Consider the following 24,711-nt stretch of genomic DNA (forward strand, 5'->3'; position numbering starts at 1 on the left):
AGAAACAATTCCCGGAGCAAATACACCAATTAATAAAATCGTATCTAAGCAACAGAACCTTCGTAATAAAAATCAGAGACGCATACTCAGAAGTCAAAGACATCAAGGCAGGGGTCCCGCAAGGAAGCGTCTTAGGACCAATACTATATACACTCTACACGGCCAACATACCAACAACTACAAATAGCAAAATACTGACATTCGCGGACGACACAGCTCTACTAGTCAGGCACACTAACCCAGTAACAGCAGTCGCAATATTACAAAAACATACCACAAAAATAGAAAAATGGCTACAAGCTAAACAAATCAAAACTAACCCTAATAAATGCAACCACATCACATTCACACTGCGAAAACAGATACCACCAAACATCTTCCTGAATGGCACGCAAATAATACAAACAAAGCAAGTCAAATACCTAGGGCTACACATAGATACACAATTCACATGGAAACAGCACATCAAATCAATAATAGACAAAATACAGACAGCAAAGAGACAAATGCACTGGCTAACAAGTCGAAAATCCAAATTAAGCACTGAAAACAAATTAAGAATATAAAAATCAATCATAAAACCAATCTGGACCTATGGAATCCCGCTATGGGGAACAGCAGCAATGAGCCATATAACCAAAATCGAAACAATGCAAGCAAAAATACTCAGAACCATAGTAAACGCCCCATGGTACGTTAGAAACGAGGACATTCGGAAAGACCTGGGAATACCAACGGTCAAAGAGGAGATTAACAGACTCGCAAGTAGGTACAGAGAAAGAATAGCAACGCATCCGAATCGGCTGGCAGCAGAAACGATCAACACAACAAACATTGAAAGAAGGCTAAAAAGGAAACACCCAACAGACCTCACAAAGGATATAACCTAGCAAACACGACGATGGTACTCCGCTGGGGGCAGCCACCCACATGCTATATTTTATTTTTGTTTTTTTTTTTTATTCACTTCCACCTAGATATAATACTTTACCAAATGTCCTTCTGGACAAATTGTAAAGAAAAATCCAAATAAATAAATAAAAAAAAAAAAACTTCACTTTCGACGGAGGGTCATCACTTGTATTGTGAACTGCACTAGGCACTGGATACACACGTGTTTACGCTGCGGCAGTCGACGGCTGAATGTGATGTCATTTTAATCAGAAAAATGTGGGAAACTTGTTGCTAAAAGTTTCATTGATCACAAATGAGAAATAAGAAAGTTTAATTTTTGAGTTAAAGGTCTCAGATTATCGTGAGTCTTTAGTATTTGTTGATCGCTTTAATGTTCAGTCCCCCTTTCTCTTTCACTCGCATTGTTCTTTTCTCTCCGCGATAGAGTAAATGCACAGACTCGTTAACGAAATTTTACTAGCAATAGAGAAGAAACAATACCGTACAGTCCTCTTTATGGTTATTGAAAAAGCATTTGACAAAGTGAACCATGAAAGCTTCTTAGAAACAATCAAAAAACACTTTTCGGAACAAATCCACCATTTATTCAAATCATACCTAAGCAACAGAATCTTTGTAATAAAAATGAAGGATGTATATTCTGAAGTAAAAGACATTAAGACAGGGGTACCGCAAGGAAGCGTCTTAGGACCAAAATTATACACACTATACACGGCAGTATCGCTCGGGCAACCGAGGCGAACAGATGTGTGTAAGCAAACGTGTGCTCCAGTCAAGTGATTCAGAGAAGTGCTATGTATTTTCGTCCAGTCGCGGGGAGACAGTCGCGTTATAGCGCGTCAACGGGAGTCGTAAATTCCCGCTACGATTGCACGAATCGACACCACGAATTGGACGATCCCCTTATTTCTTGTGGGAGAATAAAGGGTGATTGGGTTGGAATATAACTGGACTTCACAGTTATATTATATATGTATTTATTTATACTGGATTACAGACCGTGTTTGGAAAGCGTGTGGATGAACCCGAAGGTTGCTAGACGTGGTTGTTAGAGAGGCAAGAACTTGACTGACTTATGTCGCATATCACTTGTGGAGGAAAGCTCGGTGAGGGTGTGCCCTTCTGAACTAGGAACGCGGATTCGTTATTTACGCTTTTCGGTAGAAAAGTGAGGGTAACGATCCGCGATGCCCATTGGATATTACCAATGTTAATAAATCAAATACGAGGGAACATTCCTCGGCAAATATGACTCACGGGTGTTTATGTCTTTGGGAAAAACCCACTATCTCGCTGGGCAAACCTCCGCTTTCTCCGTAATGAGTGTGAGCATGCAATAAAGGATCCTTTTTTGGGACCACACATAGACCAAATATGTATAAAGAATACAATTTTATTGCTAACAGATGTGGGCTATGGTGGTTCCTTGGGTTTATTACAGGTCAGTGTGACGATGTGCGGGCCTCGGAGGCCTGACCATGAGGGACGTCGCAGGTACTGACTCACGCGACGTAACATACTCCCCCCGTTGATCGGATACTGATCAAGATTCTTGAAGGTTATGTATCTGGTTGACAAGGCAGGGGAACCAATCGTTTGACACCGCGGTCCAGGGTGTTGTTGGCTGTCTTAATCGTGACTGTGCGGATTATCCCATCTGCTCCGGGATGTGTCTTGATTACGCGGCCTAAGGGCCACTGCATCGAAGGAATGTTGTCCTCTCTGATTAGGACGATGGTGCCTTCGCGAATACTATGAGTGCCTTTGGTCCATTTGTTGCGTTTGGTTAACTCAGTGATGTATTCGCGATGCCATCGGCTCCAAAAATGTTGTTTTAGCTGGACGATCCGCTGCCAGCTGGATAATTGGTTTGGTGGAGCGTCTTTGAAATCTCTTTCGCCTAGAGTGGTTAAGGCTTCTCCTATCAAAAAATGACCAGGAGTGATGACAGGTGGGTCATTAGGATCGGAAGAAATTGGGGTGATGGGACGGGAGTTCAGGATGGCTTCTACCTCAATGACCAGTGTGTTGAGATGTTCGTACGTTAAGACATCCGTGCCGACGACGCGGATGAGATGGCGTTTGAACGATTTTACCGCAGCTTCCCATAAACCCCTGAAGTGTGGTGAGTTGGGCGGATTAAAACGCCATTGTATTTGTCTATCAGTTAGAAATTTCTGTGTCTCCTCTTTGTGCTTGGTTGACTGGAAGAGGGCCTGGAGATCTTTCAATTCCCTGTTAGCCCCGACGAAGTTGGTGCCGTTGTCCGAGAGTATTGTCGCGCAATGTCCTCGCCGGGATATAAACCGTCGTAAAGCTGCTATGAAAGCGTCGGTGGTGAGGTCACTTACCAATTCGATATGTACAGCTCTGGTGGCTAGACATATGAAGATGGCGACGTTAACCTTGACCTTGCTGCGATTGCGATGTCTTCTTTCCTTGACATAGAAGGGACCGCAGTAATCTGTCCCGACGTTGGTAAAAGGCCGTGACTCGGTAATGCGCGCCTCTGGGAGATCTCCCATCAGGTATTCTACTGGAGGTGGATTAGATCGGCAACATCGTACGCACTCTTTGATGGTTCGCCATACTTGACTGCGACCATCGACAGGCCAATAGCGTTGTCTCACAGCATATAAAGTCGATTGCATGCCCGCGTGATGATTCTTCGTGTGTTCGTGAAGAATTATGATTTTGGTTATCGGGGCCTTCGGTAAAATGATTTGGTGTTTTTGTTCGAAGGGAATCGATGAGTTTCTGAGTCTTCCTCCGACTCGTAGTATCCCTTCCTTGTCGATGAAGGGATTTAAGCCTTGAAGTTTCCCTCCGACCTCGTTGGTCCGATTCTTCTGGAGCTGGCTAATTTCACTTGAAAAATGGGTACTCTGTATCAAGTGTATCACCTTGCTGTGGGATGAATTGATTTCATCTACTGTCAGCGGTGTCCCTCGATTTTGTTTGTTTTTCCAGCGAAGACATCGAGCGACGACTCTGATGAGTTTCGACCAGGAAGAGTATCGATCTAAAAGGGAAGGTTCGATCGTGTTGCTCATTAAACAGATGGTCTTCTTCTGTTCTGGTATGTCGTCCGCCGTTGTAGGGCTCCAATTTGGCCAACTCTCTTCGGTCTGATTCAGCCACTCCGGTCCGGTTTTCCAGAGATCCTGCTTTAAAAACTCCTTAGGAGATTGACCTCGGGAGATCAAATCTGCTGGATTGCTGTTGGTGGGCACATGTCGCCAGTCGTTGATGTTGGTTTTACTTTGAATTTCCGATACTCGGTTTGCCACGAAGGTCTTTAGGGTGTGTGCTGAGGATTTGATCCACTGCAGCACGATAGATGAGTCCGTCCAATAAACGGTTCGTGAAATTCTTGTCGTTAATGAATTTTTTACCACGGACATCAACGAGGTAAGGAGTAGTGCTCCGCTTAACTCGAGCCTTGGTATGGTTTGAGTTTTGAGTGGGGCTACTTTGGATCGCGCCGTTAGTAGTGTGGTCTGGATGATTCCGTCACCATTGGTCGTACGAACGTATACGCAAGCTCCGTATGCTTTCTCGCTGGCGTCACAGAAGCCGTGAAGTTCGATATTAACGGAAGCCTTGATGATGGCCTTTCGGGGAAATCGAATGTTGTTTAATAATGATAATTGTGAATAGTATCGCTTCCATTCTGAATGTAGATCTGATGGAAGTGATTCGTCCCAGTCCACCTTCAATGCCCATACTCGTTGGAGCAGAATTTTTGCTCGAACTATTACTGGCGCTAACAATCCAAGCGGATCGTATATTCTGGCAATCACAGAACTGATTGATCGCTTGGTGATATGTGATATGCTGATTTTGGATTCAACCGAATAGAGGATAGCATCGTCGTGCGAATCCCAAAAAACCCCAAGAGTTTTCAGTGTTGGAGACTCACCTAATTGCAGTTTTCGATTTTTGTCAATTTCAGATAATCCGTGTAGTATGTCTTGATCGTTGGACGCCCACTCTCTTATATTCAACCCGGCAGATCGCAGTAGTTTGGTTAATTCCTTTCTTATAGATACTACTTCTTCCTTTGTATCAGCTCCGGTGAGGGCATCATCGACGTAGAAATCTCGTCTTAAAATCGATGACGCGCGTGGGAATCGATGGCCCTCATCATCTGCTAATTGTTTTAGACACCGTATGGCAAGGTACGGTGCTGCCGATAACCCGAAGGTTACGGTATTGAGCCGATATGTTTCGACGTCGCCTTTGTGATTGCTCCACAGAATGTGCTGATAATTCCGATCCGCTGGTCTCACTAGGATTTGACGGTACATCTTTTCGATGTCACCAGTGAGGACATATTGATGAGATCGAAATCTCAACAGAATGCTGACTAAATCTTCTTGTAGCTTTGGACCGGTATGAAGAGTGTCATTTAAGGAAATTCCGGTCGTGCTGGGTGCTGAGCCGTCGAACACGACCCGAAGTTTAGTGGTATCGCTAGATTCCTTGATCACGCCGTGTTACGCCACGAGGCTTTTTAGAGATCGTATTTCCAACCGTCGCTCGCGGTCCTTCAGCGTCGCAGATATACCCTCTTATGTGCCCGACGGAAAACATACATTGTATCGACGAACGCATACTTGTCACCAAGCAACGAGTTCTGGAACCGTCGATCTCGGACCGTTATTTTATAAACGAAGAAGTCGGCCTGCGTGATCATCGGCGCGTGCGGTGGCGTGATCCGAGCATATGGGGGGGTCGTCTCCCCGAAAGACAAAGAATCGAAATCTGTAACCGGTCAGTCTCATTCGACAACTCTAACCGAACAGTCGCATCTGAACAGTCTCATTATAAAATTCACACCGCATACATAAAAAATCGAATCGATTTGCTATAAACATTAACTGTATCTATCACGAAACAATTCGTGGCGCTTCTATTATAATTTAACTTATTGTTAAAAATATATGTTATATTAACCTGTTAACACAGTGTTAATTTCAATTAACCACCCCTGTTATCCTAATCGAAACACGGGGAACGACTATTTCGCGGCGTCGATTAGCCGAATCGTAGCGAGAATTTACGCCTCTCGCTGACGCGTTTTCCTCGCGACCGCGTCTCTCCGCGAACGGTCGTAACACGCCGTGATGCGGCAAATAGTATGCTTTATCTAAGGAACTGGTGGATGTGACCTTGCTCATGTGTCCCAGGTCCAGATACTCTCGGATGACTGAGCGATATGCTGTTTCGTATTGCTTATCGCGTTGGAATCGACGATGCAGCGAGGTAAGTCGATTCATGGCTACGGCTTTCGATGTTCCTAGTGAAGCGAGTCTCTCATTGAATGGTAGGGCGACGACGTATCGCCCTTCCTTTGTGCGTTGGACATGATTTCGGAAATGCTCCTCACATGTTTTTTCTGATTCCGACAAATGAGTGATGGAGGGTCCTTCATCGAGTTCCCAGAAACGTGTTAGATCTGCTTGCAAATCAGTGGTATTAGCATGAAAGGAGCAGGTAGCCACTTGTGCGGTTGGGCTCCCCCCGATGACCCAACCGAATCGAGTTTTTTGTAAACATAACTCGGAGTGATTTGCTTGACTTAACTTGATTTGCCCGATGCATAGTGATGCTAAAGTTGGTCCGGCGCTCAATAATACTTCGATCGGGCGTGACTTATGGAATTCTGGATTAGCTAATCTTAGATTTCGAGGTATTTTGATTAGCGATCGATCGATGGATTGGTCCGGAATTGCTGGCGATATAGTGGGTATTACTAAAAAGTTCATTGTACTTGAGTATGTGCCATCTACAGAAGTAAGGGTGGCCGTGATTTGTCGCTTCGCAATGGTAGTCAAATTATCTAGGGTTCCGATTGGCACCGAACATCTCCTTTGTTTGAGATAAAGTGAGCGGGCGAATTCTTCAGTCATGAAATTCATGCTAGAGCCGGTGTCCAGTAACGCCCTAGCTCGGATAGGATGTGCCCTGTGATTCAAAATGTTGATCTGGGCGGTAACTAACAGATCATGATTTTGGGGGGCCTTTGGAGATATGTCTAGTGCCTCGTTCGCTGTTCCTATTGTTGTTTTTAGTCACTTCCTCTTGGATCGCTGTTCTTTGGCTGAACCGTGCGATTCGATGGAGTTAGGTCGTGACGAGCGTGTCTTGTGGTGATGAGAAGATTTTCGCTTTGGCTCGATAGTACGTTTTGAACGGTGGGTAGAGCGAGGTGTCGGTGACCCATTTGGAGATCGGCCTTTACTGGACCGTCCGTTCGATGAATGATTGCTGGAGGATCGATCGCTCGACGATCGACTGCTTGATGATCGTTTGCTTAAGCTTCGATCGCTCGGTGATCTACTACTTGATGATCGTTCACTTACGGATCGGTCGCTCGGTGACCTACTGCAAGATGATCGCGAGTTTGCAACCTTACCGCTAGCTTGAATGTCATCTCTGTGGAGAAGAGTATGGTGTCGTCGTCGACATATACGGCATGATCCGGCGGAGCATTGGGTAATGGTGTGTCCCTTGCCTAGGCAATTTGTGCATAATGATGCTTCTTTTATCAGTGCAACGCGTGTCTTTGCGGGTTTTGCCTTGAAGAATTGGCAATTCTTTATGTCATGAGGTCCTCGACATATGCGACACGTCCCCGTCCTCTTTGTGGTGGTAAAAGTTTGTCCTCGGGACGAGTCGTATTGATGTCTGGGGCGTTGATAAGACGACTCTTTTATTTTCTTTGATTTATTACTAGGTTGGTCACCGTTTGCCCGTGCGGTTAGAAACTCTATTAGATGCGTATACGAGGGCATCTTTTTGTCGGGTAATGTATGGTGCCACTTACTTACAGTGGAAGAAGGTAACTTCATTGTGATCAGATCGATCAATACGACATTCGACGCGACCGGCTCTCCTAATTTTTCTAAGGCCTTGAGATTAATTTGTACCGTCTCAAGCAAATCCTCTATGGCATCTGGTGTTTCCTTCGATATCTTGGGATAGTCACGGATCAGATGCCAATGACGCAGGCATACCCGACGGTGGCAATCAAATTTTTCTCGAAGCATGTTAAGTGCGATGGCATAGTTGGACTCGGTGATATCCAGCGATTGTAAGCTTCTTGCTGCTTTGCCAGTCACGGACGATCGCAGATAGTGATATTTTTGAACCGGTGTCAGTTTCTCATTGCGATCTATGGTGGATACAAATGTGTCGTGAAAGGAATTCCATTCTTCGATGGTGCCGTCGAACGTGGGCAAATGGATCTCTGGCAGTTTGATGGCGATTAGCTCTGAATTGGTTTCTGAGTCGCGTTTTGCTGGTGCCGGATGGGTTGCGGACTGTGAATGCTTCACGAGTTTCGTGATTCGTCCACGAATGCGAATGAGTTCGTGTTGTGTAGTTTCGGCACGTTCAGTCTCTGGATCCTCTAGTTCGTCTAGCTCATCTTGGATATTGTTTATCTTGCTGCCGAGTTCGTCGACAGTTTGACGGCAAGACGTGATAAAGCCTTCATCGATGTCGCCATCTTGCTCGCATTCATCGATCTGACGATCCACGTGTTTCAATCGGCCGAGTAAGACGCCTTGTCTTCGGCGCAACTTAGTGATACGTTCGGATTGAGACATGGTGGAGTCTGAATCCATTGAGTGAGCTCACCTGGTTGATATGCAATGGACGCTGGTGTGAATAGCTGCTCGGCGCTGGGCGGCGTGAGATCGCGCGTGTGATCAGCGAGGAAGGCGCTCTTCTTCCGACGGTCACTCGTGTGATGGAGTTGTTTTCACGTGGAACTGTGTTCACTGATAAGTGATCTTTCCACTGGCACGTAATCCGTTTTCACTGGTTTGTAATCCGGCTCGAAGGACCATGTATTTTCGTCCAGTCGCGGGGAGACAGTCGCGTTATAGCGCGTCAACGGGAGTCGTAAATTCCCGCTACGATTGCACGAATCGACACCACGAATTGGACGATCCCCTTATTTCTTGTGGGAGAATAAAGGGTGATTGGGTTGGAATATAACTGGACTTCACAGTTATATTATATATGTATTTATTTATACTGGATTACAGACCGTGTTTGGAAAGCGTGTGGATGAACCCGAAGGTTGCTAGGCGTGGTTGTTAGAGAGGCAAGAACTTGACTGACTTATGTCGCATATCACTTGTGGAGGAAAGCTTGGTGAGGGTGTGCCCTTCTGAACTAGGAACGCGGATTCGTTATTTACGCTTTTCGGTAGAAAAGTGAGGGTAACGATCCGCGATGCCCATTGGATATTACCAATGTTAATAAATCAAATACGAGGGAACAGTCCTCGGCAAGTATGACTCACGGGTGTTTATGTCTTTGGGAAAAACCCGCTATCTCGCTGGGCAAACCTCCGCTTTCTCCGTAATGAGTGTGAGCATGCAATAAACCTAAGGATCCTTTTTTGGGACCACTCATAGACCAAATATGTATAAAGAATACAATTTTATTGCTAACAGATGTGGGCTATGGTGGTTCCTTGGGTTTATTGCAGGTCAGTGTGACGATGTGCGGGCCTCGGAGGCCTGACCATGAGGGACGTCGCAGGTACTGACTCACGCGACGTAACATGCTACGAATAGTGATAGTGACAACCAATGCAGCAGCAGATATCAACAATCAAGATTACAACCAAAGGAGAAAAATATTATATAAAAGGGTCGTCAGATTTACCAGGCTTACAGCAACAACAGCAAAATAGTAACAACCAAAATGATATGGAAACAGAAGAAATGGAAGAGCAGTGGAGACAGGAGGAGTGCAGACACGACAACGAAATAAGTTACCAGGACGAAAACTGGAAGCTAGCAAAGACTAGCAAAAAACGTAAAATAATTCCAGGCACAAATGCTGCCGGAAACCCAGATACAGAAAAGCAGCGATGGCTGCAAGAATTACCTTTAAGAAACTCCTTCAGCTCATTAACGGAAGAAATAGACAATGACCCGACAAGCAAAACCACAACTAAATCACCTTACATATCAAAACCACCACCAATATTTGTTGAGGCCCAAATAATAGACCCGCTTATTGATCTACTAAACAATATAGTCGGGAAGAATAACTACACAATAAGACAAACAAAATTAGAACAAGTAAAAATTCAAACAAACACCCCAGAAGTTTATAGGAAAGTGATAAAAGAACTAAAGGAAAAAAATGCTATATACCACACGTACCAACTCAAAACAGAAAGGAGCTATAAAATAGTTATAAGAGGTTTACATCCAAAAACTAACACAAAAAAATCAAGTGAAGAATTAGGAAAAATTGGCCATGAAACAAGAGCAATAAACAATATGACAAGATACGATACGAAGCAACCACTGCCATTATTCTTAATAGAACTTGAACCCAGAACCAATAACAAGGAAATTTATGAAATCAAAAAAATACTAAATACAATTGTAACAGTGGAACCACCACGCTACAAAAAAGATATACCACAATGCATGCGGTGTCAACAATACGGACACACAAAAAATTATTGCAACAGAAGCCCGGCATGTGTTAAATGTGCAAAAAATCACCTAACAATACACTGCCCATACACAGGAAAAATAGAAGAAGATAAATGCTATAATTGTAACGGAAACCACCCAGCCAGCTACAAAGGATGTGAAATAAGGAAACAAATACAACGTAAACTGTTTCCTCCACTTCGCAACAGATCATACAATAACCACCAACCGCAACAAAGTATAACGGATAATGAAACAATATTGAAAGCACAATACGAACTAAACGCTATAAATAGAAACATAGATCACCAAGGTAACCGAAGCTACGCACAAGTAACTAAAAACATTAGCAAAGCAACGCTTGCAAACAATCTTAATCAAAACAATAACATCGAAGACGTTACAGACATCAAAGAAATGCTCAAACAATCCATTAAAGGTATGGAAATGTTAGGAAAAATTGTAAGTGAGCTAAACACAATACTAAGACAACAAGCACAACAAACAACAATCATGTTACAACTACTCACTAACTTGCTAAGTAAAAAATAGAGATGGACATTTTGAAAATAGCAGTCTGGAACTCCAATGGCTTGCAACAGCGAGCCCACGAAACTAAAATATTTTTGTATAAAAATAATATTGATATACTACTTGTCTCAGAAACACATTTCACTCTAAAAAACTACATGAAAATACCGTACTACACCATCTACGATACCAAACATCCCTCAGGTGAAGCACATGGAGGAACTGCAGTAATAATAAAAAATGACATCAAGCATCACTTACATAGTCAAACAAATCAAGAACACCTACAAGCAACCACTGTCACAATACAAACCAATGACAATTACTTCCAGATGTCAGCAGTATATGTACCTCCGAGACACAAAATGACACTTAAAAAATGGGAAGAGTACTTCCAATCCTTAGGCGACAAATATATAGCGGGAGGAGACTTTAATGCAAAGCACACATTATGGGGTTCGAGAATTAGCACGCCGAGAGGTAGAACATTGGAAAAGTACATTAGAAGCAGCAACCTCAACGTACTATCTACAGGAAAACCAACGTACTGGCCGACAGACCCCAATAAAATACCTGACCTGTTGGATTTTGCAGTAACAAAAGGGCTAAATGTAAGCAAATTAAAAATAACAACCAACCTCGAGCTTAACTCCAACCATACAGCAATTATAATAGAATGTACAAGCAAACCACTACTTTATAACAAGTCAGAGTCGCTTTGCAACAAAACCACCAATTGGCAAACTTTCAAAGAGCTAATCGAAAACAAAATCAACTGCAATATCCCGTTGAAAACACCTGAACACATTGAGCAGGCAGTAGCAACTTTGACAGAAATAATACAGGAAGCAGCGTGGGCAACCACCACCTATGAAACAAATAGCAGGCAATCAAAAATTATTCCGCAGGACATCCTAGACAAGATCAGGGAAAAAAGAAAAGCGAAAGCAAAATGGCAAAAACAGAGAACACGAGAAAACAAGAAAAACCTAAATAAACTTGCAAAGGAATTAAAGAATAAAATAAGGGAACATCATAATAACGAATTCTCAAAATTCATCGAATCACTATCCGCGCATGAGAATACCAACTACTTCCTATGGAAAGTCACTAACAAAATTAAGAAAACAATAAAAACAATCCCAGCAATCAGAAAAATGGACAACACATGGGCCAGAACCAACGAAGAGCAGGCAGAAGAATTCTCAAAGCATCTACAAAATATATTTTCGCCGTATGAAATTAATAACAGCATCCCTGGATGGCAAACAAATGAAGAAGTGGAAAATGCCAGCAACACAACTGATAAACGCTGCACCATACTCAACACAACAGCGCAAGAAGTTACAAACTTAATTGAGGCAACAAAGACAAGTAAAGCACCAGGATTTGACTTGATCAATGGGAAAATCTTAAAAAACCTTCCCCCAAAGGCAATAAGACTAACAACGATAATATTTAACGCAATTCTAAGAATACAGTACTTTCCTACACTATGGAAAATAGCACAGATAGTAATGTTGCCCAAACCAAACAAAAACCCACATCTAACTGCATCCTACAGGCCGATATCATTACTACCTGCGTTTTCCAAATTATTAGAGAAAATAATATATAACCGCTTAAAACCAACAATAGAAAAAGAAAAACTAATACCGAACCATCAATTTGGATTCAGGAATAAACACTCCACAATAGAACAAATGCATAGACTCGTCAGTGAAATCTTACAGTCGCTTGAAACAAAACAATACTGCACAGCACTCTTTATGGATATCGAAAAAGCATTCGACAAAGTTAACCATGAAAAACTTCTTCAAACAATCAAAAAGCAATTTCCAGAACAAATCTACAAACTACTCAAATCTTACTTAAACAACAGAACCTTTGTAGTAAAAATAAATTATGCATACTCTGAAATTAAGGATATCGAGGCAGGAGTACCGCAAGGAAGTGTCTTAGGACCAATATTATACACACTATATACGGCAGATATACCAACAACTATCAACAGCAAAACACTGACGTTTGCGGACGATACGGCCATACTAGTGAGGCATGCAAATCCAGAAACGGCTGCCGCACTACTACAAGAACACATTACAAAAATAGAAAAATGGCTGCAAAACAAACAAATAAAAGCGAACACCAGCAAGTGCAACCACATAACATTTACACTTAGAGAAGGAAAAACACCAGATATCCAACTGAACGGCGCCCACATAACACAAACAAAGCAAGTCAAATATCTAGGAATACATTTAGACACACACCTTACATGGAAGCACCATATAAAATCAATAATAAACAGAATAAGTGCAAAAAGGAAGCAGATGTACTGGTTGATCAATAGAAAATCTAAATTAAGCATAATGAATAAACTAAATATATACAAAACAATAATCAAACCAATCTGGACATACGGAGTCCCACTATGGGGGACGGCAGCAATGAGTCACATAAACAAAATAGAAATAGAGCAAGCAAAAATTTTAAGGACAATAGTTAACGCACCATGGTACGTCAGAAATGAAGACCTACGAAAAGATCTAAAAATTCCAACAGTTAAAGAGGAAATCGCTAGATACGCAAAAAAGTACAAAGAAAGACTTGCAGCACACCCAAACCAGCTGGTTGCTGAAACAAATAAAACCAAAATAGAAAGAAGACTGAAGAGGAAGCATCCCGCAGACCTCGCAATAGAGATGCAATAGGCAACCTAGAAGATGGAACCCCGCTGGGGGTAACCATCCACATGCTATATTTTTATTTTTTAAGCTATAATATTTTACCAAATGTCTTTCTGGACAAATTGTAAAAATTTAAACAAATAATCAATAAAAAAAAAAAAAAACTATACACAGCCCACATACCAACAACTATCAATAGCGAAATTCTGACATTCGCGGACTACACGGCTGTACTTGTCAAGCACATTAATCCAGAAACAGCAGTTACATTACTACAAGAGCACATCACCAAAGTAGAAAAATGGTTACAAGATAAATAAATAAAAGCAAACCTCAGTAAATCCAACCATATTACATTTACATTAAGAAAACGGAAACCACTAATTATCCAATTGAATGGCACATACATAACACAAACAAGGCAAGTTAAATACCTAGGATTTCACTTGGACTCACACCTTACATGGAAACAGCGTACTAAATCAATTTTAGGCAAAATACGGATGAAAAGAAGAAATATACTGGCTAACTAGTCGAAACTCCTAAATGCAGCATAGAAAATCTATAAAACGATAATAAAACCAATCTGGATGTACGGAATACCACTATTCTTTTCAGCAGGACAGCAGCAATGAGCCACATAAATAAACTACAGTCGCTACAATCGAAGATACTGAGAACAATAGTCAACGCCCCATGCTATATCAGAAACGAGGATATACGCAAAGACTTAAAAATAAGAACAGTCAAAGAAGAAATCGGCAGGTACGCAGAGAAGTACAAGGAAAGAACGGCAATACATCCAAACCAGCTGGCTGCTGAAGCGAGCAAAACTCGCATAGAAAGAAGACTAAAAAGAAAACTCGAAGATGGTATCCCGCAGAGGGTAGCCATCCATATGTTATTTAGCAATTAAGTTAGAAAAATTTACCAAATGTTTAGCTGGACAAATTCTAAAATACAAATTAAATAATAAAAAAAAATTGTCCTTTTCTACATTCGACACGTCTAAAATGTCAGTTTCGAGAAATAGAATCTCAAATTTCTACATCTTAATTATTGCAACATTTAGGTCCCGATTTTTGTGTAATTATCGCATGTTCCCTGTGTTATCAAAAAAACGCAATTATAACTGAAAAAAATTGTGCCTAGAGACTAAGTTTTGTCATTTTTTCAATTAAAATATACTCGTGGTAGGGACATTTTGATAATATATTTAGCACTTACAATAAAACAATTACGAGCAATATTTTTTGATGGGAGATTGGATATCAATGACGCAGTAATAGAATAATGAAGCTTTTATGTTATTGGCTCTTTCTTATGACACTTTCATCAATATGTCCGTGATATTATTCTAATTAAAATCACACGAAACACGATATTGTAAGCGAATTTCAAGGGAATACAATCTATTATTTATATAAACATATTCCGATTAATCCGAAACTATATATATAATCTATTCGCATTTATTCAGAATGATCTCGAATAGTAAAATAGATATAAACTTTTCCGTAGAACCGTGCAATAAAATAAGTTCTTCTATCATGGAACTCAATTGGCTTTTATACATGCTAGTGTGCAATCAAAGAGGGCAGATCCCTAATTTTATAGATTCTTGTACCATGTTGTGTACTATAAAATGACTAGAACTTTGTAGTGAGCTCTCATTTCCTCTTTGTCATCACTAAAGATTAAAATTCTACAACTGAAGAATCAAAATGACTTTCAATATTAAACATGGCTTATTACTAATAATGGATTTGCCATTACATTATCTTCTATAACATTCAATTTGCACAACTTTGAAATCAATAATGTGTCCTTGGTTCAACAAGGATGAGGAAAATTTAGGACATATGTTTTATGATTTCTGGCATTGATGAAAAATTGTATGCTATATATGGTCAATTGTACATTTAGTCTGAAGAATAGCTCGTATACAAAAACATGAATTTTTATATATGTCGGAGATGAAAGGACAACGGGGTCACCCGATGGAATTACTTGGAAAAACCTCAACAGCATTCACGAAATAACCCAGACACAGTCATTCGAAACTTGAGACAATGAGCTTGGGCTCGAGGCGACGACCGGTCGCCGAGTGTAGCCACGGTCACGGGATGAACGTTCCACCTAACAGAGATATGAAGTTACATAGCTTTCCTTTAAAGAATTGGCCATACCGACACTTGACAATGAAACATTCCAGCGGCCACACACAAACTCCATTCTTTGGGAAAGATGATCGCCAGATGCCGACGCATCATTCGCAGTTTATGTTCAGATAGCCTGTGGAACCGTTACAAATCTTAGGATCTGGTTAACTAAAGTCCTTCAGATTGGCAAACAGTCTTTATTATATCAGCCCGTATATCTGTCACCTATTGCGGCAAGATACGGGAGATCTGCTTTCCTCACGTACGACGTTTCCCGCTAGGAACTCTCTCCCGAGAGCGGCTAGCATCCTTTTCTAACCACCAACATGGAGATTAACCAATTAACAGCAACGTCTATTTCCCTCACCCTCCGAGCGGTGGCTTTCTTTGACGAATCCGATGACCTCGTGTCCTTAGGCACATCCCACCATAGTTTTCCTCTGCAGCGTCGTTGCGACGGAAAGTCATTCCTTTTCTTACAGTCTCATTAGTTAGATACCTAGTGTGTTTGTACGATCAGTGAATAATCTACGTCTTAGTAGAGAGTTAATCAAGCGATCCTTGTATCACGAGGAAAAAGTCGAGTCCGACTTAGACTTTGAAGTAAAGTAGATCAGTTATCCAGTGGGCCGTGGATTCGCTATACCGACTCCACGATCATTGTCATCATCGTTCAGGTATCGAGGCCAGTGGTTCTACTTGTATTTACGACAATAAACGATATCATTGATTGTACGACGACGATGAGCGACCCAGGCGCAGATTCCTTACACGCCCCAAACCCAAGTGCTAACCCCAACCCGACATATATATATACATAATTAGCGAGCATTTAATGTGATTTGTATTTTTAATGGTAGATATATGGTTTTCTACATTATTAATGTACAAAATACTGATACAGAATATAAAAGCAATATAAGAATATGTCAGTAATATAAAATGAAAGATAATTATATTTCTATCTCTCTTATAACATGTTTACCATTTCATTCATTTCATACATCTGTTATAAAATATCTTGTCTTGCAATTTTTCAGAGGTAGTCACTTTATTTACATTTTAATCTTAAGATTTTTAAGGTCAAAGCTGCTAATACTGTTTAATTGCTTCTTTTATATGCATCTATTTCTTTTCTTTTATACGTAGGGAAATCCTCATGGACACTCCTCCCTCCCCGCTCTTCTGGGAAGCGGTAGTGTCGGACTTTACCGACTAAAACCCCACGGTGGACCGCCTGACGCTCAGCTGGGATGCTCCAAAACCTCTTTCGAATTACTGCCAGAGCACTCCTGCGTCTTCTTCTATCTCTGGGAGTCGTTCCTTGGTTAGTTCGAGTATTGGGAGAGACCACCTCTCTCAACGCTATCTCCTGGGCCGTCGTGCAAGTCTGAGGAGATCCAGATCCTCCTCGGCGTGTCGGCCCCTATGACCACCTAGAACGGCGTAGAGCTGTCCTTCGGCGCGGAACCCTGCAAGGGTGGGATGTTCTCATCCTCTCTTGCTCTGTTCGTTCCTTTACGAGCATTACGCCTTCACAATATGAGTGGACTGCGGGGAACTCTTTTTGCTCCCTCAGCATCATTTTCACAACTGACGAGGGGTCTAATCTCTCGCTAATCGCTAGCCATAGAATACGACGTAGGGCCTCCACGCCGAATAAAATTCCAACGTGTGCTGGATGGTCGTTGTTGAGGAAATAGTGAGTTGGTATGATCACTAGTTCCTACAAGCTAAGTTGGTACGATTTTTAACCACGCTCTTTTGTCTTAGGCGTCGGACACGTGTTAATTATCTCAGTGTATCCGATGTGTTCGCATGTTTGTACTTGGTGGTGAAATATAGAATATACAAATCTAATCTGAGTGAATCAAACTCTAAAAATTTATTGATTAACATTCGTCACCTCTCTTCCAATTTTCTGTAGGTATTCCCCGAATACTCCATGCCCTGCGAGCACCTGCGTCATCCGAAAGGACAGCGGAAGCCCTCCGCAGTCCTTCCAAGCCTCACAATTTGGCAGGACCGATCTAACGGCCCGGTGGTCACGGACCTGGTCTTCGACGAGTAGGTCGGAACACCACCGCTCCCCACCTCTCGTCTAGCTTCCCCCCGAACGTCTCGGGCCGCCTGCTCGATGGGGAGACAGTCACCGCTTGATCTCAGGCTCCTCTGGTTTTCGTACACTCGTCGGAGCGCCAAGGCCTGGAGCTCGAACGGAAGAGACGCCACCAGGACAGTCGCCGACGCATATGATATCGTCCGGTATCCCTTTACGATCCTGATAGCGGTCATCCTATCAAGCCTCCTCAGCAAGAGTAGACTGAGACGACTTGTCATTAGATCCCTTGCCAACACCGGAGCCCCGTACAGAACCCGAGAACGGATGACTCCCTCATATAGTCGACGCACTCCGATTTCTGCCCTACCGATATTCCGCAGCGAGCAACAAAAAGCGTTGACTGGCATTGTCACTTTGGGAACCAGGAGATTGAAATGCGATCCGAACTTTAAATATATTGCCGCATTGAAAGTGGCATACTTTTGCTGTACAACTTTTAAAGAATATTAATTCATAAATTATCGTACAAAATATCTCCATTATATAGCTCTTAATATTATTGGGTACAATTTGCAAAACTGTTCGGTAGAAAAAGACATTATTCCGACTGAGAATTACACAAAGAGACAAATACTGAAAAGACTGCATAGAGGTAAGGGCAACGTTCCTCCTTAAAAAATCTGTGCGTGAAATTATTTGCTGCCTAAATCACGCTAAAATATTTTACTATTTAGTTTACATAAACGCAGCACTGATTTGCTAAGAGATCGGACAAACTCTTCTTTGAAATAATAAAGAGAATCTCAGCACCATTATCCTACAAGGACAACTAATCTTGCTTGCAACGTGTGCAAGTATTGACAAGAATTACACTTTGGTGTACGACATGGTTCACGTGCAGTAATAAATAAAGTTGCTGCATTGTAATGATAGGATATTGGTAACTTCTTCTTGTCGACCGTTCCGTCCTGTACAAAAATTAAACAATTGTACGGACAATTTTATAATACATGACTATGAATAAATTTCATTAAAAAACTATGACAGGCTAAAATTATATATTTACTTCGAACAGAATTCTAGTAGGAACGAATTGCAGGTGGAACCGTCTCACATTCTTGTTTATCTAGAGTATTATCTATGACTGGTCTGAACTCAATAGACACCTGAAAAATTTAGTTTAATTTAGTAAGCTATTTAAAAAGGAAGTCAATATAATTTGTATATAACTCGATATTTACTTCGCCTGTTCGAGGGTTGATTTTTGTAAGTGTGTGTTTTCGCCAATGTTGATCCAGTGATTTGGGCTTCTGGTTTCCTATCGGTTTACTATAATCGTATTCATCGATTCTATCTCTAAAATCTTCACGTGCATGAGCCCCGCGACTTTCTTTCCTATTTTCCGCAGCTACTATTGTTTGCATAGCATTGATCATTAAGTTTTCTAATTCAAGAGACTCTACAAGATCAGAATTCCAGATCATAGATTTGTCCGACACCTTCAGATCGCTCAACTTCTTGTATAAAGCAGACATCTTCTGACAGCCTAACAGAATTAAAAAATATTTTAGCTTCAAATCACTATTTACAATATTCTACAACAATTCTAAATTAAATTTTCAATTGAATTTCTACCTTCTTGTAATGTTTCAGCTGTTCTGAATACGGCTGCATGGGTTTGCATAGTTTTCTGCATGTTTAATCTCAATTCTGCCGTAGAAATACTGCCATTTGCATTTCTAACCCAATCCAAATTTGCTACACTTTCTTCTCCAGCATTCTAAAACATATATTAATCACAATAATCGGTTTCTGCATTATACTAATCGATAATCATTGCAAAAACATGTTACTAACAGGTTTCAGAGGACCAATAATTTCTCCTGGCTTATTTTCCGCTGCAATTGTTTTAGCACAAGCACGACCAAACACAACTAAATCTAATAATGAATTTGCACCAAGACGATTGGCACCATGAACAGATGCGCAAGTTGATTCTCTACAGGCATATAGTCCAGGCACAACTGTATCCTGGTCATTTTTTTCTTGTTAGAACCTGACCTTTATAGTTTGTAGGTATTCCTCCTATATAATTAAATTTTTAATAATATGAAATTGTTATCTAATAGGCTTACAGTACTTTTAACATTTAATAATGTATCTTTCTTTTAGGATCGACATTTTTAAAGAAAACTGGGTACATACCCATATTATAGTGTACCGTAGGTATAACTGGAATAGGTTCTCTTGTTACATCAACTCCAGCAAATATCATTGCTGTTTCTGAAATACCAGGTAGCCTGGCTGCTAACTGTTCAGGAGGTAAATGATGGAGTTGCAAATAGATATGATCTTTCTCTGGACCAACACCTCTAAATAAAATTAAGTCATATTGATAAATAAACCATTGTTAATCTCATATAACTCTTTTATAAGCTATCACAAAATTATGCAGTTAGTGTACCTAAATTTTTAGTGATGAAATAAAATATATCAATATAAATAAATATAAATTTATAATAAACTTTGATTAAAGTCTAGTTTTTATCTGTTTTTATCACAAGGATTTTTAAGATTGCACGATTACTTAGTACTGAAATTACCTAAATGTTTGATATAAACAGTAATAAATCGTATGATATTCAGTGCAGATAGTAAAAGAATTTTTCATTTATTTTGCCTCAAAGAAATTATGTATTTCCACTTTTTGTATGATTTCAGAATAATCTATATGTATATGTATATTTATACGACTTACCTGCCTTCCCGGATTTCTATAGTCATAGACCTAGATACAACGTCCCTAGAGGCTAAATCTTTCGCGACTGGAGCATAACGTTCCATAAACCTTTCACCTTCACTATTAACGAGATAGCCTCCTTCACCGCGACTGCCTTCTGTGATGAGGCAACCAGCTCCATATATTCCTAAAATAAGAAATAATGTTATAAATATATATGATAAACGAATGTAGAAATCAAATCAATGTTTACACATTATTTTGTACCAGTAGGATGGAATTGCACGAATTCCAAGTCCTGATTTGGCAAATTGGCTCTAGATATCATTGCAGTACCATCACCAGTGCATGTATGAGCAGATGTGCAAGAAAAATATGCACGACCATAGCCTCCAGTCGCTAGTACTGTGTTTTTAGCATGAAAACGATGGAGTGTACCATCCTCCAAACAAAGAGCAATCACACCTCTGCATTCTCCATCCTCCATTAGTAAATCCAGAGCAAAGTATTCGACAAAGTAGTTACACTCATAACTTAATGATTGACCGTATAATGTATGAAGTAGAGAATGACCTGTTCTGTCTGCTACGCAGCAACATCTGTGAGCTTGACCACCTTTCCCAAATTTCAGGGATTGTCCACCAAAAGCACGTTGATATATCTTGCCTAAAATAAGAATGATTATTTCAGAAAAATTTTTATTTTGATACTACATATACATAATAAGGTCACCTTTTTGTGATTAATATTTCTGATTATTCTATAAATTTATAGAATATTTTATCTATAAATTTATCTTTTATCATTACAAATATCACTCTGAAATTGAAACTACACAACAAATAAGCATATTCACATTACTAGTAAGAATACAACAATACCTAGATATCAGCTGGAAATGACATAATGAGGTCGTAAATTGAGACATTTAAGGGGATATAAGGAGCTCGAATTGTGGGTGACCTTTGTTCTGTATAATAACAACTCAAAATTATTTCTTCCTTTCAAGTAGGTATGTTGGCGGTAGAGAATTTTCTGGCAACCCTGACCACAGGATGCATACGGCCCTGAGTGCGGCTAGATCAATCGATATCACCGTTTAATGTTTTACGTTTTAATTTACGACCTCTATATCGCTTCCAATTATGATACATGGCAACCGTAAAATGTGATTTGTTATTTTTAAATGTCAATTATAAATTCTTATCGATACTGTTTTTGATAGTTATAAATTTTGGTAGTAATCATACCTATGTTTTTAGAATAACAGGTTCGTGAGTAAAACATGCTTAGGTATTATTATAAACATTGAAAAATTACAAATTATATGGATTTCAACTATGGATAAAAATATAAAACACAAGCAAAATTATAATGGATCTGCTGAAAAGAATCGCAAAGACGAAGAGTATAAAACAGATAATCAGATTCCAAAAATAAAAGAATCTGAATCAAATTATAGACTGAAGTCAAATAAGTAATTTGTAGACTTTTAGATATCTTTATGACTGATTTGTTATAAATTGATTAATTTCCTATATGCTTCACCTTCCTTCGAATATTTCCATTGTTATTGTCCTGGATACGACATCGCGAGACGCGAGATCTTTCGCGTTCGGCGTGTATCGTTCCATGAAGAATTCTCCTTCGGAATTGAGTAGTTTCCCGCCTTCTTCACGGCTACCTTCTGTTATCAAAATGCCGCTGCCGTATATTCCTGGCGGAAAAATCGACTGGTTAAACGGGGGAAGCTTTTGCCCTCGCGGATTCTGTTTTCCTTTTTGCTACGCAAATACCGATTGGATGAAACTGGATGAACTCCATATCTTCAAGGAGCAATCCTGCTCTGGAGGCCATTGCCATACCATCTCCGGTGCATACATGTGCCGCGGTGCAAGACAGGTAACATCTTCCTGCTCCTCCTGTAGCTAATACCTGGAAAAGGTGTCAGCTTGTTTATCACCTCGATATTTAATGCTCATATTTAACGACCCGTCATGTTTAACGCCATTCCCTGGTTTCATGGGATAACATGGTAACATGATGCTAAGGATATCGTGTCTGAAATTTTTCAAAAGCGAGAACCACGATGAAATGTGGCATGCATGGGATTTATATATATATTTAGTAAACAATTTGCAAAGTGTTTTCTTTCTTCGTTTCTTTTACTTATTTTATCAAAAAATATAATTTCAATGCATACGATGTTATAAAATTAAAAGAACCCCTTTGTATACCGTCATGCAGCAAATATTTGAATTCTATTAATCAAAGATCAATGTTTACTGTATGATGAGCCCTGAAGCGATACAGAAGTCCGGTTTCTAGTTCCCATGCTAAAACTCCCTTGCAGCATCGTCCGTACATAAGAATATCGAGGGCAAAGTACTCGACGTAATAATGGACGTCGTAACGGAGGCCCTGCCCATATAAAGTGTATAGTATTGCGTGACCGGTTCTATCCGCGGCGGCACAAGTTCTATGAGCTTGACCACCTTTTCCAAACTTTAACGATTGTCCATCAAATGCACGTTGATAGATTTTTCCATCGTCCGTACGGCTAAAGGGACAACCTAAAATATGTAAATTTTGATACTGCTAATAGTTTAAAAATAAGACTCATATAATTTCATATAATTGATTTCATCAAATATGATTCACTTGTATTAACTTTTTTTATTTTATTCCTTATTTATCTTATTTCATCAAAGAAGCTATATTTGGTACTTAAAAAATTACCATAATTTTCGAGTTCATAAACTGCTCGAGGTGCTTCTCTTGTTAGGAAATGTATCGCATCCTGATCTCCTCTGGGCGCGTCGGCCAGATGACCGAGCAAAAGTTTGCAGTCGTGGGTCAGTAATATTTTGCTTGGGTGCTGGTATGGTGTTGTAAGATTGGTTCTTTGGGCGGTTGGCGACACGATTCGTTTCCCGTAGCCATTGTTCTCTATCAGCGGCTAGTTGTTGGGCAAGGTTCAGATTTTTCGGGTCGCTAACCACTACCATCTGTCCTATTTCATGTCGTAAGTTGAGTAAATATGTTTTAAGCGCCTCGCGTTCTTCAATATCTATAGCTATGCGTCGTTCGGTTGGTGTACGATTTTCGTTTTGAACTGCGTAATTCAGTTCATTGAGCTGTTGTCGGAATCTAGAATTGAAAGATTGTACACTTTCTGTTGCCCCTTGTTTTAAATTCTTTAGTTTGTCCTTACAATTGCTGATAGTTGTTGGTGTTAACACATGTTGTCTCAAGCATGTATACAAGTTTTCGAACGAGTCAATTTTTAGATACCGTATATTTCTTTTTGCATCATCGGTAATTCTTTGGATCAATATAAGGTCTAATAATAGCTCTCTGTCACTTGCCTTACATCTGGCTCTTGCTTTGCGGACAGATGAGATGAAATCTTCAACGCCTACGTCATCTCGACCCCGTAGTGTCTCGATAGTTTGTATGGCCTTGTCTGCGTCAAGCCCTTGGTCTTCGTTGTGGTCATTTCTTTGTCTAGTCGTAACGTGATTACTTCGTTGTCTTCGCGAAACATTTGGTTCGTCGGTTTCGTCGTCTGTCATTTGGTCAACACCGGTTGCTAAAGGCGTGCTCGTGAGCGGTTGGTCAGTTTCGGTGTCGTACCTTAGTTCCATAGCCTTTGCAAGGCCTCGTATTTCTTTGGCCCGACTTCTATCACAAGTTTCCGCGAATTCTTTTATATTGTTAATACTTTGATCCGTATTACTTTTAAAGTTTCTGAACTCGTGAGTAAGATTTTGAAGTTGTTCGAGTATAGTCATAATTAATTCACTCTGCTTTGCCGTACTCATGTCAGTTGGATTCATCTTGATAGACGCGATATTTTCGGAAGAGTCACTATCTTCAGAACGTATTTCGGGTTTAGGATTTCGATAATATGCGAAAGCCAGCTTACCGAGATTCTTCGTAGATCCTTCTTTTGATCAAAGAGGTGACCGTGGTCCTTCGCTGTAAAATCCGTAGACTTCCCTTTGAAGTTTCCTCTTGATGCGATGAATGGATCGTGGCAGGATCGCCAATTTTGTCACGTCGGAGACACAAAAGATCGCGAAATTAACAGATCGCCGGTGATGTCCTCGCGCCGCGGCACGAACGAAATGAT

The 24,711-nt window shown here is 40.5% G+C and overlaps 1 protein-coding gene, 1 long non-coding RNA gene and 1 pseudogene across 4 annotated transcripts in view; 2 read left to right on the forward strand and 1 right to left on the reverse strand.

Annotated features, from left to right (window-relative positions):
• Window positions 1-24,711, forward strand: part of LOC139985317 (uncharacterized) — an 83,240-nt gene that overhangs the window by 24,584 nt on the left and 33,945 nt on the right. The window lies entirely within an intron of this gene.
• The window catches only part of LOC139985325 (uncharacterized), a 77,780-nt gene that overhangs the window by 19,124 nt on the left and 33,945 nt on the right, over window positions 1-24,711 (forward strand). The gene's annotated exons all lie outside the window — the stretch shown is intronic.
• Window positions 18,331-24,223, reverse strand: LOC139986052 (succinate dehydrogenase [ubiquinone] flavoprotein subunit, mitochondrial-like; annotated as a pseudogene).

This window comes from Bombus fervidus, chromosome 3 (genome assembly GCF_041682495.2).
Source record: "Bombus fervidus isolate BK054 chromosome 3, iyBomFerv1, whole genome shotgun sequence".
NCBI lineage: Eukaryota > Metazoa > Arthropoda > Insecta > Hymenoptera > Apidae > Bombus > Bombus fervidus.